The sequence below is a fragment of the Pongo pygmaeus genome, chromosome 5, assembly GCF_028885625.2.
Source record: "Pongo pygmaeus isolate AG05252 chromosome 5, NHGRI_mPonPyg2-v2.0_pri, whole genome shotgun sequence".
Taxonomy (NCBI): domain Eukaryota; kingdom Metazoa; phylum Chordata; class Mammalia; order Primates; family Hominidae; genus Pongo; species Pongo pygmaeus.
This window is the reverse complement of record NC_072378.2, coordinates 98,708,015-98,728,579: the sequence shown is the minus strand read 5'-3', so window position 1 is coordinate 98,728,579 and position 20,565 is coordinate 98,708,015. Positions and strand designations below refer to the sequence as shown.

Sequence of the window (20,565 nt, the reverse complement as noted above, 5' to 3'; positions counted from 1 at the left end):
TGAATGTGAGGAGTAAGGGGAGAAGAAACATTTAGATTGGTTTACAGATCACCCATGGCCTGAATAATTGAATGAAATTATGGTAACAATTCAATTACTTAAGGTAATTCAGAGAGACCCCTCCATTTTAGGATTATTTCCTCAATTTTTTTAAATCTAAAACTGCCACCCCCCTCCCTAGTGGGTTTCAGCTGGAGTACAAAGTAATGCCTAGTGCCTGTACTTGCATTCTCAGCTGAGAGACTCTTACCCCAGTGACCTCTTATGCCTTCCCAGACATCTTCTCTGTATACTGAGCTTGTCAGATGGTTACCAACATAGCATTGCCAGATGACTCACTTTTCCATTTTTTTGAGTACTCCGTAGACTCCCAGTGAATGTTTATAATGTCAGTGAATGCAATCCTCAGTTGTCCTGGGCAATTTAAAGAATTAAAATTATTGTGTATGTGCTCCTTAGAAAATCACTTTCTGATTTAGAATTTCTTCACATACCAATCTGTACTCAAAAACTATTTTCACAGTCTTGATGAAAGCAGGTGAAATTCTGGATAGAACACTTTGAGGAAGGAGAAGCTTTACTGTTTTTTCCATAATCCCTCTCTAATCACCAATCCCAAAATACTTCCAGCCTTTTTCTCCCTTTGTCTTAGTCTGTTTTTTGCTGCTACAATAGAATACCTAAGACTGGGTAATTTATAATGAAGAGAAATTTATTGGCTGACAGCTCTGGAGGCTGAGAAGTCCAATATCAAGGTGCTAGCATCTGGTGAGGGCCTTCTTGCTGTGTCATCTCATGGTGGAAAGAGGAAGGGCCAAGAGAGGACTGAAGTCATCCTGTGATAATGGCACCAATCTCATCCATAAGGGTGGAGTCCTCATGGCCTAATCACCTCTTAAAAGTCCCACCTCTTAATACTGTTACAATGGCAATTAAATTTCAACATGAGTTTTGGAGGGGACAAAAATTCAAACCACAGTACACCTGAATGCTTTTGTTCATGCTACTGTCTTTGTTGGGAAATCCTAGAAATTGTACCTATTTTTTTTAAGCTCAGTTCAATATGCCAACTCCTTTAAAAAGCTGGTCCTAGTGGCAATCTTGTCTTATTTTATGCTCCCATAGAATTTTATTCATGATACTTTTAAACCCTCTTCTTGTGGGTTATTTGTACACATGGATTATGTCCTTGGCTTGATAGTGAGGTCCTTGTTAGTCTTTATTTCTCCTACAACATTTAGCATAGTGCCTTTCCCATAATAAATCATCAAAACAAATTTGTTGAGTTAAATTTCTAACTGAAAAGGAATGGTAAAATATTATAATTAGGTTATAATATTATAATAAGGTTTATATGTTATGATAAGCTTTAGGTATTTTAAACTGATGAGAGGCCTTGACTTGAGACTAGGGGTGTGTGTTCATGTATATGTGTGTGTGTGTGTGTGTGTGTGCACATGTATATTTCATGCAATATATACTGATATGTCATTTCCTTCAGCATTTCTACAAAGTATTGTTCCCAGTATTTGGACTTAACTTTGTGTATAAATTTGAAAAGGGTCTGAAGGGCCTACCTGGGAAAAACCAAGGAATTTGAGTGATGGCAAGTTAAGACACACATCTAGTGTTAAATCTGGATAGTAACTGGAAGTTTATACTAATTATTCAGGTCTGATTACAAATTAATAAACCCTTATAGCAGCTAAATGTGAAAATTTGAACATCAAAAGTGATAGCAAATATTATAAGAAAGAGCAAGAAAGAAATTTCAATACTTTACTATAGTTCCTACTTTAATTTTAAAAATGTATTAGCATTTTGCTATCTCAAAATATTAGCTAGATATATGGAATAGTGTCTATTTTGGAAGAGAGATAAACCACATAAAATAGTTATTTAGAACAAGTACACATTTATGAATTATATCTCACTAACAATATAATATACATCTTCCATTCAATTATATTAATATCAATTATTTGATATTTGAGATTTTTTTTCAGTTGCAGCATTCCAACTAACGTAACCATCTCTTTCCATAAACAGAGATCTGTGCTAATTTTACACTAATTCCTAAGATGATTAATTGATATATTGGATGAAATGCTTTAAAAAATCTGAACCTTGATTGGTGCTTGAAGTAACAAGTCTCAAGCCATGGGTTAATCAAGAAAACTATACATTGGTCTTCATTAACATATCAAGAATCAGCCCACCAATAACAGAATCACCGAACATGTACATTTACTGTGGAAAATTCAATTACACTTAACTCAGCTTGAAAATATCAGTGTCTTAATAATCTCTTGTTTGATATAGACTAGAACTTTTCCTGTGGAGAGAGCATAGTTCTTTTGCACATTTTCTTTGATTAACCACATTTAAGAGCAGATACAATTATCCACACTTGACAAAATATCTAGAAGGTGAAGTAATTCAGCCAAGGTCACACTGCCAGAGAGAGACCTAAATCAGCTCTAGACATCTTGGCTGCAATTAACACTCTCCTGAATCCAGAAATAAGTAGGAGAACATATATTTCTATGCTTGGACAGTTCCAAGTTATTGTAAGGTCCCAGATGATGTTGTCACCAACCTCTGCTTCCCTCCTAATGCTAATGAAGGGTGAAAAGTGATGGAGGAAACATCTGACAGGAGTTTTCCTGGAAAAGGATACAAATGAGAACCTGAGACACAGCTATGTGTCCCACTATTGTGAGCTGTGGATTGGCAACAAACATTCTATAGTATGGTTTAAGTTTGCTATAATGTGGTCATTCATGAGTGTGGAATGAGTTACAAAGCCCCAAGGCAATATGTGTCCCTTTGAATATGCCGGAGAACAACAGTTGCCATGGATGTGTTCTGGGGAGCCCCTGGTGCTGGTTAATGATAAAACAAGAGGTAGGAGAAGTTTGAAGGTAAGGTGAAGTTGGTAGAGTTGTCTTAGGCTCTTGGTATAATCCTTCCTCAGATTTAATTTTGGTGCCTGGTTAATACTTTTATCTTACATAGAGGGTGCCAGATAATGGGGAAAAGAAAAGGAAAGAAAAGAAAAGAAAAAAGGAAAGAAGAATATGGAATAGAAGCTGTGGTTGGTATTAGATCTGGATTAGAAAATGAAAGGCACATCTACTTACATTTCTCTATCGTATGGCACTGGAAGTGAAACCTATTTGTCACCAAGGACTAGATGCTCTTTAGAAATCGTTCTTAGTTGTATCATTATTTTATGGCACTTAAGTAAAGAGCTTTCGAAAATTATAGAACAATAAAATTTATTCCCCACATGCCTTATTCTCATTAATTGCCCTCTGTGAATGTGCAGAAGTGTGGCTGTTTTTTTCAGACAGATAACTTAAGGCAAGTAAAGTGTTGACAGCAACAGGTAAAAGAGCAAGACGTCCTCTATTTAGATATAAAAACAGCAAAGCTCAAAGAGAATGTGAACTTACTGATTCAACGTGTTTTCAGAAGATGAAGGTCTGTTAGAGTCCTGAAGAAAACAAGACTGAGAAAACTTTGCCCATAAATCAGCAATTACTGGTAGTTAGTCAATATTACAGATTTGATAAAGTGCCAGAGCCCACTAATGATATGAGAACATTAAGTTTTTGGTCACAAAGTCACAGCAAGTCCTTGCTCAGATTTACTTTGGAGCTGTCTGGACTTGGAGCTCTTGCTATGAATAATAAATCTGATGTTTTTCTTATGCCCTCATTTCTGTGGCATTGTGCTGCACTCACACTTGGTGAAAACAAAGGCAGGCTGAAATGCAACAGCAGCTGGAGACGTGACATTACTGGTTTAGAATTTTTACATATAGAAAGTTAAACTGATGAAGCTCATATATTCTTGGTAATGCCAAAATTCTGTCTCCCAAATTCTGCTGATATTGGTTACTGGGTTGCTCAATTACTTGCAAGAAGGGTCAGGTATTTAGTCTTCTGAAATGAAAGGAATGCCCACTAGTGCCATCACCTCCTAGGTTTTTATCTTGCACCTGCCTTTACAGTAAAATGGAAATAGAATATGGAATACCTCTCTCCATTCCCAAGAAAATCCAAAAACTGTCCAAATGAGTCAACACAGATGTTTAACAAGATTCTATCCATTTGCTTTGCCCGTGTCTCCAGCTAAAGTTAAGGCATTGCTTTGTAATTTTAGTACCTGTTCATGGTCAGTCTTCGTAGTTCAGATAAAATATTCCGCAAGTGGAATGGCCTACAACTTTCTACTCAGGGTGTAGTTCTGGGTTCGGTGACATCTGTATCACCTGGGAGCTTGTTATTAATTCAGAACTCAGGCCCCACCCAGAATCAGAATCTGCATTTTAACATGATCTCCAGAAGGTTCATAAGCACATTAAAGTTTGAGAAGCAGTGGCCTATAGGTCTTTTATTACTTTGACTGCAAATGGTATTTATCAGGCATTTTATGTAAAAGAATGCCTGCTTAGATACCTATGATAGCAGTTGGAGGCATAGACAAATTGGAATAGAATATCATACCAAACACAATTTATATGTAAGATCTAACTTTTAGTTTAAGTAAACAAATTCTTATTAGTGAGTGAATAAAATACTAATACTGTTATTGTCAAAAAATGGCCTCTCCTACCATCAAAATGCTACCTTCAAAGAAAGTAGCTCAAAACTCTACTCTTCTGAGTTTCAAATACTTGTATTAGTCCCCTAAAGAGTTTTTTTTTTTTTTAAGTAATTGCATTAGGATTCCCTTCTAGCTGCACTAATGGCTATGGAAGAATATTCATTTTTAGGGAAATAGAACATACAAATATGAAATTAGCTCAAGACCTCTCATCCTATAAAATGGTCCAACACTATATGAATAGCAATCTACTTAGTAAATAGTAAATAAAGTGCTTGGTTCCATAATGGATCCATCGCACTGACCATCGTTAAATCTTGTCTGATCCAGCTCCAATTTGTTTATACTGCCCTGGCAGCCACAGGCATTCTCAAAGGGCAAGAGGCCAGGAGTCAGGTGGAAGGAAAAATGCTGCCTGCAGCCCTTCCTGGATTATCATCCTCTTGTAATCCTAGTGGCTTGCTTTGTGAGTCATCTGTTTTGGAGGAAAAGACCCCTACTCTAAAGCAATCAAATTTCTTACCATTAAAGGCTGAAATGATAAGCAAGAAAAAAATAGTAAGAGAATAATGTATAATAAGGAGCTTTATCCTTTGTCACTTTTTTTTTTATTATTATACTTGAAGTTCTGGGAAACATGTGCAGAATGTATGTGCAGGTTTGTTACACAGGTATACATGGGCCATGGTGGTTTGCTGCAACCATCAACCTGTCATTTACATTAGCTATTTCTCCTAATGCTATCCCCACCAACCCCCCAACCCCCTGACAGGCCCCAGTGTATGATGTTCCTCTCCCTGTGTCCAGGTGTTCTTAATGTTCAACTCCCACTTACGAGTGAGAACATGTGGTGTTTGGTTTTCTGTTCCTGTGTTAGTTTGCTGAGAATGATGGTTTCCAGCTTCATCCATGTCCCTGCAAAGGACATGAACTCATCCCTTTTTATAGCTGCATAGTATTCCATCGTGTATATGTGCCACATTTTCTTTATCCAGTCAATCATTGATGGGCATTTGGATTGGTTCCAAGTCTTTGCTATTGTGAATAGTGCTGCAATAAACATACATGTGCATGTGTCTTTATAGTAGAATGATTTATAATCCTTTAAAAGGTTATGTACCCAGTAATGGGATTGCTGGGTCAAATGGTATTTCTGGTTCTAGATCCTTGAGGAATCGCCACATTGTCTTCCACAATGGTTGAACTAATTTACACTCCCACCAACAGTGTAAAAGTGTTCCTATTTCTCCACATCCTCTCCAGCATCTGTTGTTTCCTGACCTTTTAATGATTGCCATTCTAACTGGCATGAGATGGTATCTCATTGTGGTTTTGATTTGCATTTCTCTAATGCTTGGTCATATTTTTGATCAGCACATTAAAGAGGCAAAGGCATTTGCACCTCAAAATTCTAGAGACCTTCTACCAATGTATAACCAGAAGAAAAAAAGGGAAAGAATTTTTTAAAAATCATTTTCTTTATTTCTTTTTAAATGACCTGAAACAGAGGAATTTTTCCTAACAAGGCACTGAAGAATCTGACCAAGAAACCCCTTAACAGTTATAGTATCACAAAGGATGATATTTAAAGATGCGCTTTTAGGGAGCCTCTTATCAGTTTACCTTTTTCCTTTCACAAATTATTCAGGAGAGATACAGGGCTGCCAGATGAAGGAAATGCATTATTGAAGGGTACTGGGTTTGGGGAAAACTTTATAATAAAGTCTCATTAATTATTATAATTATTTAATTTTGAAATACACAAATTATTCTTCAGTCGTTTGTATTTACTATGTACATTATATTACTTAAATATTAAGTATAAGGGGAAATATATTTATGGCTCAATAACAAAAACAAGATACACTTTTGTATGTTTCAAAGGAGATGGGTAACCCAGGAAAGCATTATCTTCCATTTTTTGTTTTAAATTCACAAGTCGTGTTAACATGGGGAAGGAACATTAACAGTTGTGCAAGGGCATGTATAAAATGTATATAAAAAATCCATATATATAAAAAATCCAGAGTTTATCTGGATAATCCAGCCCCCTCAAGTCTTCCACAGAGGACAAAATAATTGCAAGACGTTGAAGACCTTGAATTATATGGAACATTCATATTGAAACTCTCAGACAATCACTTGTCGCTTTTGAGTTACCTGTATGGACAGAAAATCCTTGTTTTTCTATAGATTAGCATGTCACTGTATGAACAGACCACAGGCACCTGCCTAATACAGATACACAGGAGCTCTTTCAAAAGCATCTCCACTTAAAAAAACGAAAAAATAGGGAGGAAAGGAATTGTAGCCTCAGTTGAGCTTACCCAAGGCCCTGGCGGTAAGCTTCATTTTCCTAGCTGTTGGTAGGTGTAAAGTTACCTCAGGAAGAGGGCTCTTTGGTCCTTTGTCTCTAGGTAGTATTTCTCCTGAATTACTCCTGACCCCTGACAATCTTGATTAATGCTAAGTTTTTGAGTATGTAGCCCAGGCTACAGAAAAAGGGACAAATCAAATCAAAACAGCATAAACAGAACAAATTAGAGAGGCTTTTGTTTTTTAAATGCATTTCAAGATATTGCTTGTAGGCCTGTGTAAATTCAGTTTTAAGTTTTATCATATTATTTTAAATAATCTTGCAATTGGTATTCACTTATTAAGGATATTAGAAATTGTTCAGTGTAAGCTGCAAGTTAAGAGACCTACATTCAAGCCTTCACTTTGCAAGCAACTTGTCACAAATCTTTGGGTAAGTCATCCAGTCTTTCTAGGCTTTTCTTTCTTCTGGTGACAATTGAAAGGGTTAGACTAGAATGAACTTGAAGGTTCTATTCTGACATTTTGTGTTGGAAAGGCTCAATTACTGATCTTTCACGTGTTTTAATAAATATTAATAAAATTCACACATTTGCATACTACCTTGTAGCTCACAAAGTACTTTCATATATATGATCTCTTTTAAATCTCTCCAGTACCTGTGAGTTAGGAACGTTTCATAAAAGTGAGAAAACTCAGAGAAGTTGCAACTTATCTAGGATCACAGAACTACTAAAATGGCAGAGCTGGACAGCAGGTCTTCCTACTTCTAAGTTCAATTTTTCCTTCTATTATATTCAGCTACTTCAAGGTTATGGTAATATGGGAGCATATTTAGTTAAGTTTATTGAAGTGTAAAGAAATATGACATCATTAAAAAAACCCAAATTTCTGGATTTAAAGTCACAGAACTAGATTTCATTGACAGCTGTGTCACTCTGATTTGGGGAATTCATTTTGCCTTTCTAAGCCTCAGTTTCCTCATCTATAAAAAAAAGCATTTGGACTCCATGGATTTGGGCTTCTTATTTGAAATTCTAGTTTTTGGGCCAGGAGTGGTGGCTCACCCCTGTAATCCCAGCACTTTGGGAGGCCCAAGCAGGCAGATTACTTGAGGCCAGGAGTTTGAGACCTGCCTGGCGAACACGGTGAAACCCCATCTCTACTGAAAAAACAAAAATTAGTGAAGTGTGGTAGTGCACGGCTGTAATCCCAGCTACACGGGAGGCTGAGGGATGAGAATCGCTTGAATCCAGGAGGCAGAGGCTGCAGTGAGCCGAGATCACTGCACTCCAGCCTGGGCAACAGAGTGAGACTCTGTCTCAAAAATAAATAAACAAATCGGTTGGGTGTGGTGGCTCATGCCTGTAATTCCCACACTTTGAGAGGCAGAGGCAGGTGGATCACTTGAGGTCAGCCTGGCCAACATGGTGAAACCCTGTCTCTACTAAAAATACAAATAATTAGCTGAGTGTGGTGGCACATGCCTATAACCCCAGATACTCGGGAGGCTGAGACAAGAGAATCACTGGAACCTGGGAGGTGGAGGTTGCAGTAAGCTGAGATCATGCCATCGCACTCCAGCCTGGGCGACAGAGTAAGCCTTCATCTCAAAAAATAAATAAATAAATAAATTAAATAATTAAATAAATAACAAAATAAAATAAATAAGTAAATACAATAAAATTATGGTTTTCTTTTTAAAAACTGTGACTATTTCTAGATCAACAAATATTAAGTGAAACCTTTTTATGGACAATAAGAGGTTAAAGAAAAAAGTAGACTCCAAAATTAGTCCCCCTGGCTACTGTTCATGCTCTTTGGCCACTGGGATATTAAAAATCTTGAACCAATATGATTGACTGAACTCTACTTTCCAGCAAAGCAGTTAACCTAAGATTTCACAGAAGGATAAATTATTTTAGCAGAGTTACGTAGAAAATGTATGGAGCTGCATTTTCTGAGAGGCCTTGACTTGAGAGAACTTTCTTAGAAACCAATGATAGAAAACCAAAGGGACTTATTGTAAAGACATTTTTGGCCCTCTGCAATGTTCTGATTCTCTACCCTCTGACATCGTCATGCATACTGACAGTCCTGAAAGTTAATAATTGGTAGACATTTTATTTTAAGATAAAGAAAAATTACTTGAAAATAGTAAAGGGGATGATGGTGAGTGTTTCAAGAGTTAGGGACAAAGAAGAGTTTTGAACCTGCTGCTTTTTTTGCCCGCCTCCCCATCTGAGTAGAACATTGCAACTTTTGAAGCTCACATAGAATAGATCACAACCAGCTTGCTGAGTTGGTGACTTTATGCACAATTAAGCCTTGTTGGGACTTTCTTTATTTGTGATAGTGCTGTTACAGCGTGGGATGCTATTCATTTCCAAACAACATTCCATTTAATAACGAGGCATTAGTTCACCCATTAAATCAGGGCCATCACTAACTGATAAGCATCGCCCTTTTTTTTTCTTTGGCCTCACTTGGCTCTCCTGCCCAGCAAACAAAGCATGGCAACAACATGGCCCTTGAGATGTAAAGGTTGGAGGAAGGGTAGATTGAGCAATGATGACCAAAATTCCATCTAGTCACAGAAATCTAACATTCCCCTAGGCCTTTCCTTTCTTTAAATAAGAACTTTTTATTTCTAAGCAGTACTTAAAGTGCCATTACAAACAAAGCTAAACAAAAAAACTAAATAAATAATAGCACCAACTTCCACATCTCTTAAACATTGAAGAGATGAAAATGTATGGAGGGAAATGCAACAGATAGGCACCCAAAAGATAAGCACAAGAATGTTAATAGCAGCATTGCTTACAATAATCAAAACTAAAAACAGCTCAATGTCTATCAAGAGTAGAATAGATAAATAAATTATGGTATATTTATGTAATAGAAACTCAAGAAACTATCACTACACTTGACAACATGAATAACACTCAGAAAGCTAATGTTGTGAGAAAGAAGCCAGACTCAAAAGAGTGTGTAATGTATGATCCCATCTACCTAAAGGACAAAACTTAGGAAAATTAATCTCTGGTGTTAAAATTCAGGTTACCTTTGGGCAGGAGTAAGGAGAAGATATTTAGGAGAGAATCTGGGAGGTTTCTGAGTACTGGTGATTACCTACTTTTTTATCTGAATGGTGAATACAAGGGTGTGTACACTCATCTTCTGCGTTCTTTTCTGAATATACTTTACACTTAAATAAAAACTTATTTAGAAGTTATCTAGGATTAAGAAACCACTGTTAGACTGAATGTGAGCATTGAGTTCATGCTTATCAAATCAATGAAGTCTCATCAGCCACCATAAACAGATCAGTCTTATTTACTTATTATATTATTTTTTAATCCAGTTTTAATTTTACAATAGATTTAGATTTACAGAAAAGTTGCAGTGAATAGACTGACATTTACAGAAGAATTGCAGTGATAATACAGAGAGTTCCATATATCACTCATCTAGTTTCCCCTTATTGTTAAGAGCTCATGTTACAATAGTATGTTTATTACAACTAAGAAATCAGTATTGGTGTGTTATTATTAAATAAATTCTACTCTTCATTCTAATTTCACTAGTTTTTCTACTAACGTCCTTTTTCTGTTCCAGGATCTCATTCAAAATATCGTATTAGATTTTTTGAAAAGATAAGTAAAATCAACAAACCATTAGCCAGACTAAGAAAAAATGAGAAATGACCCAAATAAACAAAACCAGAGATAAAAAAGGAGACATTACAACTGATACCAGAGGAATATAAAGATCATAAGAAACTATTAGCAACAATGATATGCCAACAAATTTGGTAACCCAGATGAAATGGATAAATTTCTGGACACATACAACCTACCAATACTGAATCATGAAGCTATAGAAAATGTGAACAGATCAGTAACAAGTGGCAGATTGAATTAGTATAAAAGGTCTCCTATTAAAGAAAAGCCCAGGACATGATGGCTTTACTTCTACCAAACATTTAAATAACAAATTGTAATTCTTCTCAAACTCTTCCAAAAAACTGAAGAGGAGGAAATACTGCCAAGGTCATTCTATGGGGCAGGCATTACCCTGATAGCAAAATCAGGCAAGGACACAACAAAAAAAGAAAGCTTATAGGCCAGTATTCCTGATGAATATAAATGCAAAAATCTTCAACAAAAGAGATCACTAACCATGGTCAAGAAGGATTCATAGCAGACATGCAAGAATGATTCAACATAAAGCAAATTAATAAATGTGATACATCACTTTAACAGAATGAAGGACAAAAACCACATTGATCATTTCAATAGATACAGAAAAACATTTGACACAATTCATTATTTTTCTCGATAAAAGCCCAATGAATTAGGTATAAAAAGAATGTACTTCAATACAATAAAGGCCATATATGACAAGCCCCCAACAGCTAATATACTGAATAGACAAAAGTTGAATGCTTTTCCTCTAAGAACTGGAACAAGACAAGGATGCCCACTTTCTCACTTCTATTCAACATAGTACTGGCAGTCCTAGCCAGAGCAGTTAGGTAAGAAAAAAATAAGGCATCCAAATTGTATAGAAGTTAAATGGTCCTTGTTTGCAGATGACATGACCTTATATATAGAAAAACCTAAAGACTTTACTAAAAAAAACTGTTATAACTAATAAATTTAGTAAGTTTGCAGGATATAAAATCAACATACAAAAATCAGTAGCATTTCTATACACAAAAAGCACACTATTTGAAAAAGACATCAAGAAAACAATTCCACTTACAATGGCTACAAAAACAACCCATAAAATAAAATACTTAGGAATAAATTTAACCAAGGAGGTGAAAGATCTGTACACTCAAACTATAAAACCTTGATGAAAGAAATTAGAGAAGATGCAAAAAATGGAAAGATACTCTATGTTTATGGATTGGAGGAATATTTAAAATGCCCATACCTACCCAAAGCAATCTACATATTCAATGCAATCTCTAACAATATATCAATGATGTTCTTCCCAGAAATAGAAAAAAAAATCCTAAAATTTGTATGGAACCACAGAAAATCCTGGATAGAGAAAACAATGTTGAGCAAAAAGAACAAAGCTGAAGTCATCACAATACCTCACTTCAAAATATATTACAAAGCTATAGTAATCGAAACAGCATGGTAGTGGCATAAAAACAGACACATTAACCAATGGAACAGAATATAGAGGCCAGAAATAAAGCCACACATCTATGGTCAATTGCTTTTTTTTACAAAAGGTGCCAAGAACACACAATGGAGAAAGGACAGTCTGTTCAATAGTGTTGGCAAAAACTAATGTCCACATGCAGAAAAATGAAATTAGAACCTTATCTCTCACCATATAGAAAAGTCAACTCAAAATGGATTAAAGGCTTAAATTTAAGACCCAAAAGTATGAAACTTCTAGAAGAAAGCATAGGGAAAAGTCTCCATGACATAAGTCTGGGCAAGATCTTATCTTTTTGGTTAAGATCTGAAACACATAGGCAACAAAAGTGAAAATAGACAAATGGGATAACATCGAGCTAAAAAGCTTCTGCACAGCAAAGGAAACAATCAAGCGAAGAGACAACCCACAGAATGGGAGAAAATATTTGCAAACTATTTATTTAACAAGGGATTAATAACCAGAATATTTTATATAAGGAGCTCAAACAACTCAATAGGAAAGCAAAAACAAAAACAAAAACAATCCAATTAAAAAATGGGCAAAAGATCTGAACAGGCATTTCTCAAAAGAAGACACACAAATGGGCAACAGGTATATGAAAAAATGCTCCGTATCACTAATCATCAGATAAATGCAAATCAAAACAATGAGATATCTCACCCCAGTGAGAATGGTTTTTATCAAAAAAAAAAAACCAAACAAACAAAACAGGGAACAAGAGATACTGGTGAGAATGTGGAGAAAGGGGAACCCGTGTGCACTGTTGGCGGGAATGAATATTACTAGAGCCACTGTGAAAAACTGTTTGAAGAGTCTTCAAAAAACTAAAAATAGAACTACTATATGATCCAGCAATTCTACTATTGGGTATAGATCCAACAGAAAGGAAATACATATATCGAAGAGATATCTGCACTTCTATGTTTATTGCAGCACTATTTACAATACCCAAGATTTAGAATTGACCTAAGTGTCCGTGCAACAGATGAATGGATAAAGAAAACGGGGTACATATATACAATGGAATATTATTCAGCCATAAAACCCTCCACAAAATCCTTTTATTTGCAACAAACATGGTTAGAACTGGAAGTCATTATGAAGAGTGAAATAAGCCAAGCACAGAAAGACAAATAATGCATGTCCTCACTCATATGTGGGAGTTCAGAAAGTGGATCTCAGAGACTGAGAAGTATGGGGGGGTGGGCCGTGGGAGAGCAAGGGGAGGTAAACATACACTTAGAAGAAACATACACTTAGAGGAAATAAGACCCGGTGTTCCACAGATCAGTAGGGTGACTACAGTTAACATTAATCAATAGTACATGTCAAAATAGCCAGAAGAGAACAATTTGAATGTTCCTAGCACAAAGAAAAGATAAATATTTAAAGGGATGAGTAATCCAGTTATGCTGATTTGATTACAGAAATGAATCAAATTATCACGTATACCCTGAAAATATGTACAGCTATTATGCATCAAAAAGTTGAAGAAAATAAAAATTTTATTTTTTTTGTATACAATATATACTGCATATCATATATTGATTCTGTTCATATATAAGTAAATATCCTTACTGGTTTGCCTCATTGGAGCATTCAGACAGCAAATAATGTGTAGTTCAACATTTTATTAAATATTTTCCATCTTAGTGGATATTTTGTAACAAGATAAATATAATGCAAACTAAAAAAAGTGCCAAGGCCGGGCGCGGTGGCTCACGGCTATAACCCAGCACTTTAGGAGGCTGAGGCAGGTGGATCACAAGGTCGGGAGATCAAGACCATCCTAGCCAATATGGTGAAACCCCGTCTCTACTAAAAATACAAAATATTAGCTTGGCGCCCTTGTAGTCCCAGCTACTCCGGAGGCTGAGGCAGGAGTATCGCTTGAACCTGGGAGGTGGAGGTTGCAGTGAGCCGAGATCGCGCCACTGCACTCCAGCCTGGCGACAGAGCGAGACTCCGTTTCAAAAAAATAAATAAATAAAGTGCCCTACTGAATCTACCAAAAATAAATCAAAATGAGTAAGAGAGACTGCCAGACCATCTTCTTCATCAGAGGTAATGGTCAGAGGCTTCTGAACGTTGGTATGGAAATGAGCCTGCAGGCAGGATTTGTATGCAGGGCAGAGGAGGTTTGTAAACTAGGTGAATTATACCTTCAGAGTGCATATAATGTATATTATACTTTTCCTCTGCGTATGCGTACCAGCCGTACGTATCACCTGATCCACCAAGTCTGGACTGAAGAAGTCCTAGTAGGACCACACTACACATGGCGAGCCGGTACTCGGAGGGGATTATTCCGAAGAGGATTTGTAGACACTACCCGCTGTGTATGACCTAGGCCCTTTACACGGGCACCACTGGAGCGGGGAAGCCCGCAGGAATCTCCTCCCCCTGGCCTGGGAGCGGGCTGTCCATAGGACCCAGAGCACCTCCCACGGGAAAAACGCCCGGCTTTGCTTCTGGCCCCGCCCTGCCTCCCTCCAGGCCCCGCCTCCCCGCCCCGCCCCGCCCCCTCGGCCCCGCCCCGCCCCTCGGCCCCGCCCCGCCTCCCCGGCCCCGCCCCGCCTCCCCGGCCCCGCCCCGCCTCCCCGGCCCCGCCCCGCCTCCCCGGCCCCGCCGCTCCTCGCGGCCTCCGCGTCTTCCTTCCGGGTCGCGCTAGGCCGGGCTTGCGGCGGTTGTGCCGCAGCCAGAGAGTCGGGGAACCGCCCCCGCACCCAGGCCTTCTCGCGCTGCCTGGTCGCTCGTGAAGCCCGCGGCGCGCGCCTCTCCCGGACCCTGCAGGGTACGGCCCTTCCTTTACTTCTCCCTCCCGTGGGTCTCTGTCTTCTTCCTTTGGCGCCGGGGCGGGGCCGGGGCCGAGCCAGCGCGCAGCTCCGCGGTTTGGGGAGTCTGGACGCCTAGCAGAGGCCCCCTTTGCCCGCCCTCCCCGCCCGCGCCCCCGCGTCTCCGCTTCACGCTTGCGGGGCATGCTGGGGCCCCTGAGAACTGCTGACGTGCGTCGGGCTGTTTCTACGCTACAGTCTGCTTGCAGGCTGTGAGGCGTCGTCCGGACGTGTGCGCGGCTCAGGGTTGTTTACACCGCGGGGGACTGCGGGTCGCCCCACACCCGCGCTCGGTGCTGCCCCGGCAGCCACGCGTTGGCCACATGCCCGCCTGTGCTTGTGATTCCTGTGCCTGCTGCCTTGATTTCCCTCTGACATCCGATGGTTTTTGCCTAACCAGGCCTGTTTTCTTTCTTCAGGACTGCTACAAGGTGCCCAGCTACAACCTTGTTTCTGTGTTTAGGTTTAGGGGTGCCCCTAGAGTGTGATGATGACCGTCTACTTGGCCTCCTTGTCAACATATTTATAACGGGTAGTTTTGGATTTCCTTGATTTCCCAGTAATCATTGCCACAAACCTTCGAGATGCATTCACAGATTGAAATACAGTATACAAATAACTATTATAGAAGGTGAAGATGGTATAAGCCTGTGGTCAGGTAGTTGCGTTGGCAGGATGCCCGTCTGGCTTTGTGCTCCGGAGGGCACATTACCACCAGGTGCAGGGATCTCTGCTTGCTTTGGTCTGTTCGCAGACACAAGCTGCCTTTTCTGCTTCTTGCGTGCACTCCTCGGTTTCTTAAGTTCAGCTATAGGTATATATTTTTTTCTTTCAGGCTCACTTCCTGCTTCCATTATCCTGTACCGCATATTGTATCTGTTGGTTGAGTAGAGAGAGATTCATCCAGAGTCATCAACGCTCCAATAGTCCTTTATCAGATGAAGGACTTGAGGGAAATGTGCATTATGCTCTAGTAGGCACTCTAAAGTTCCTTGAATTGGATTCGTCTTTCCACACTTATGTTCTGAGTACTAACTTTGTTTTAAAACTTCTGCGCCAAAAGTTGGCTTTTCTGAACTCTGCATTTTCAAACTCTTCCCTTCTGTTATTTGAAAATCAGATAAATCAGCTCATTGTAAGATGGATAATTTCTTTACTCATGCCATGATGAAATAATGCGATTATAGTACTCTGTACAGTGGTACATATGGTACTTACACATATGGTCAGTTAACAAAAACTGCCCCTTCTTTCTTTACTGTGTTAGTCTCATCCTCTTAATTTTGCTGTGGTTAACATTCTCGATCTTAACTTCGCGAATCTAACTCAGTGTCCTTTAAAAAAGGCCTTTATCTACATGAATTGTATATAAAATCCACCTCCGTTTTCTTCTAGTGTAGTTAATGATCTTATTCATATTTAATGTGAGATAAGAAGGCTCTAACTTTATAATTTTGTTAGTGACTCCATCATGATTTGTTGAATTCTATTTTTCCCTGCTGATCAGTCCTATAAATACCATAGGCCCTAAATTCCCGTGTATTCTTGGGACTTTCTGAACTGTCGTCTAGTATTCTTTGGCTCCCTGTGGTGATCCTGGCTTCTGTGATGCTCTTATTGCTCTAGGTTTATAATGTGTTTTAATATCTAGGGATTTGAACGATGCCTGACATATTGTAGACATCACTAAATATTTTTGAAATGAACACATTTAGTGGGGGCAAGTTGATTCCCTTTCTTTACCTCTTGCCTCCCTCCCCCCTTTAAAATTTTCCTGCCAGTTATTGAGATTCGTTTATTTTAGCTTGCTTTTTCCATGGTCAGTTGAATCATTAACTGTTAGTAAATAAATCCCTTCTGTTGCTCACTCAGAACTTACGACTAGAGTTGCTTCTTACAGTTACACAGAGAAGCAGCCTGATTAAAAATCTGTATGCCTTTTGACTTTGCATCGTGTCATAGTAACTGTAGTGTGTCTCTCCCCATCACCTGTGATTTAGGATGTTCTGTACCTGGTTTCTAAGAGAAAAATGGTTATCTAAGAGATAAATGACTGTAGAAGTGTTCCCTGGGACATCCTCATATCCATTTGTATTTTACCATCACAACTGGATATCTAAAATGTAATAAATTTTACAATGGACACTTAAAACCTTATTAGCTCATGAAATAAATGTATGCATTCTTTAAAAAAGATCAAGCAATACAGAAATCCTTAAAGGAGGAAGTGAAAGTGCTGTGTGCCCACCTACCCAGTAACCTTGTTCCATAAAGATGATCACTGCTTGCGGATTTTAAAAATACATATATTTAAGTCTACTTTTGTTTCATAAATGGCAGTGTACCATCTATAATTTTTATAGCTTCCACTTAATAATAATAATTGATGAACATCCTTCTGTGTCAGTGCATATAATAGTATCTTGTCTTTTTTGTAAGTCTTTTGGTATTTCATTGTAGGAATAACCCAAAAGTTATTTATCCAATCCCCTGTTGGCATTATTCCAAATTTATTACAAACAGAACTGCAAGGATCATTTTTGTGTTTATTCTGTATACTGTCATGTTTGCATGTTTATTTCCTAAGATATGGAATTGCTAGGTCAGAGGCTACATATAAGTGTTAAATTATGAGAGATTCTGCCAAAGTGCTCCTCAAAAGTTGTTGGTAAGAGTAAATTTATACAGTTTGTTAAAATGCTGCTTTTGCCATATCACATTGCCAAGAATTGTCAAGGATCTGAGATCATACCCTACTTGCAAGCTAACAGTTTCATGGAAACTGGCAGAAAATATGAGACTCCTGACTCAGAGACAAAGCACAACAGTAATGGTAGCCAGAGGATCATCTTATGCTGATTTGCTGGAGCCCTGATTTCCACAGGGGGATGTGACAAGAGCCCAGTGACACTAGCAGGTGAAGTAGGTTATGTTACAGGAGAGGAGTCCTTAGTTTAGGGAACCGGAATCTTTCATAGTGAGCTGCAAATAAACCTGTCTGATCTTTGCCAGAGAGGGAGACATTATCTTTATTTTCCCGCATGGTAAACAAACCTGCCCTCTGTACCAGAGGGAGACATCTCTTTATCTGCCAAGGATATTTGCTGTATAAACACCACTGAAAAGATAAAAAATAAAGGCCATCAGTGCCTCTACTTATATGATATGCAGAAACTTGAGAGACCTGCTAAGATGAAATGATTATTTTTTATATTTAGTAATTTTGTGGATGAAAAATGCTATTTTATTGTTTTAGTATTGCATTTCTTTGCTTATTGATGGGGTTGACTATCTCTATGTTTGTTGGTCATTTGTATTCGTTTTTACTTGCATGATCATATCCTTTGCTTAGGTTTCTGTTGAAATGTTCCTCTTTTCTAATTGATTTGTCATAGCTCTTCACATATTGTGGCTATTAATAATTTGGTTCACCATTTGCTAGTATTTTCTCATAGTCTATTCTTTAGTGTTTCTTGGGGCTTTTGCTTTATAAAAATCTTTAATATTTATGTTGCCAGTTCTGCTGTTGTTTTCCTTTATGGCCTCTGGGTTTCCACCCCAAGATTATTAAAATACTCTTTGTACACATTCTGTTATCATAGATATAGATTTTTAAAAATGGTTGCTATGGCATACTATTACAAATTTATTTTTCCAAACTGCTGGACATTTTCCTAAAACATTTATTTTGATAAACTGTCCTTTCCCTGTTATTTGATTTGACACATTTGTTGTAAGATACTATATCCTTAATTTGTTGTTTTTCTCAAAGCCGACAAATTAGTAAGCAAAGTATGTTAGATGTTTACTGTGATTATGATTTTGGTTGAATTCAGCCTTAAAGATAATATGTGTAATTTTTCTTAGTGGATTTTATCTTAAAGAATATAAAGTATCTTTTTTGCCCTATTTAGTGATTTTTTGGCTGGGAGTCTGCATTGTCTTATATGACTCTTGCCTCTCTGTCAGTTTTGTGTGTACCTGATAGGTCTTTTTTGCCCATATGTTTATTATGTTTATTTTCAGTCATTTTACACCATTTTGCTTTACTTGCCTTTCATAAACATCAAACATTCATGTAACTGAGCTGGACTTTTATTTCTCCCTGAAATCTTCCTCCTTGCCAATTTGGAAGTTTGTCTTCTTTTTTTTTTGAGACAGAGTCTTGCTCTGTCACCCATGCCAGAGTGCAGTGGTGTAATTTTGGCTCACTGCAACCTCCATCTCCTGGACTTAAGTGATCCTCCTGCCTCAGCCTCTCAAGTAGCCTGGACTGCAGGTGCACGCCACCATACCTGGCTAATTTTTGTGTTTTTTGTAGAGATGGGGCTTCACCATGTTGCCCAGGCTGGTCTCAAACTCCTGGGCTCAAGTGATCCACCCGCCTTGGCCTCCAAAAGTGCTGGGGTTACAGGTGTGAGCCACTGTGCCCGGCCTGGAAGTTTGTCCTTTTTTTTTTGTTTTGTTTTACATTTCATAAAACTTTTTAAAAAGATCATTGTAGATTCATATACAGTTGTAAGAAATAATACAAAGAGATCTAGATCCTGTGTACATTCACCCAGTTTGCACCTATGGTAACACCTTGCATAACTACAGTACAATATTATACTCAGGAAATTGACATTGATACAATCTATAGACCTTATTCAGATTTCACCAGTTTTACTTGTACCCATCCCTGTGCCTGTTTAGTTGTAAGTAATTTTATGTAGATTCCTGTGAACACCACCGCAGTCAAAATAGACAACAGTTCCATCACAAGGTTACCTTGTACAAAATTGGGTTTATCTCTTAATAAGACAATTTAACCTAGTCATATTAACTATTCTTTCCCCTCTCCTGCAAGTTGGGAAATTCTGAAACCATCTGTAACTGACTCTTTTTTGTCCTCATTCTTCCCATTAATAAGTTGAGACCTGGATCTCTTGCCTTCTTTACATTCTTGGTTTTATTGATTTGATTTCTTTTCTATAGTTGTAATATTCTGTTCCCACATTGCTATAAGGAAATACCTGAGACTGGGTAAGGTTTAATTGGCTCACAGTTCCATAGACTGTACAGGAAGCATGGTGCTGTCATCTGCCAGGCTTCTGCAGAGGCCTCAGGAAATTTACAATCATTGTGGCAGGCAAAGCAGGAGCAAGGGTCTTACATGGCAGGAGCAGAAGGAAGAGAGTGGGGGGTGCACTGTGTACTTTGAAACAAAAAGATCTCTTCAGAACTCTTATGAGAACACCACTAGGGGCATAGTGCTAAACCATTAGAAACCACCCCCATGATCCAATCACCTTCCAGGTCCCACCTCCAGCACTGGGGATTACATTTCAGCATTAGATTTTGGTGCAGACACAGATGCAAACCATATCAGTAGTTCTTCTGTTTGTTTGGGTTTTTTTTTCTAACCATTTTTTAAAATTTTACTAGTATCATATCACTTAGATTTAACTATAAGGTCACTGGTTACTTGAATAGTATGTCTTCCCTGTTTTTGAAGGATTTAATTCTGTTTTTTTTTTTTTTAACTGGCATACATTTTTAAGTAATAGTTTTAGGAAGAGTTATGGGACGTATACTTGCATATCTAGAATATTTTTTTTTTAATTTTGTTTTTTCT

At 38.1% G+C, this 20,565-nt stretch overlaps 1 protein-coding gene across 1 annotated transcript in view; it reads left to right on the top strand.

Annotated features, from left to right (window-relative positions):
• The first annotated feature begins 14,727 nt into the window (after positions 1-14,727).
• The window catches only part of FBXL4 (F-box and leucine rich repeat protein 4), a 72,160-nt gene continuing 66,322 nt past the window's right edge, over positions 14,728-20,565 (top strand). Inside the window, exon 1 of the mRNA XM_063666441.1 lies at positions 14,728-14,908. The gene's annotated coding sequence lies outside the window, so the exon portion shown is untranslated. The remainder of the gene's footprint in view (positions 14,909-20,565) is intronic.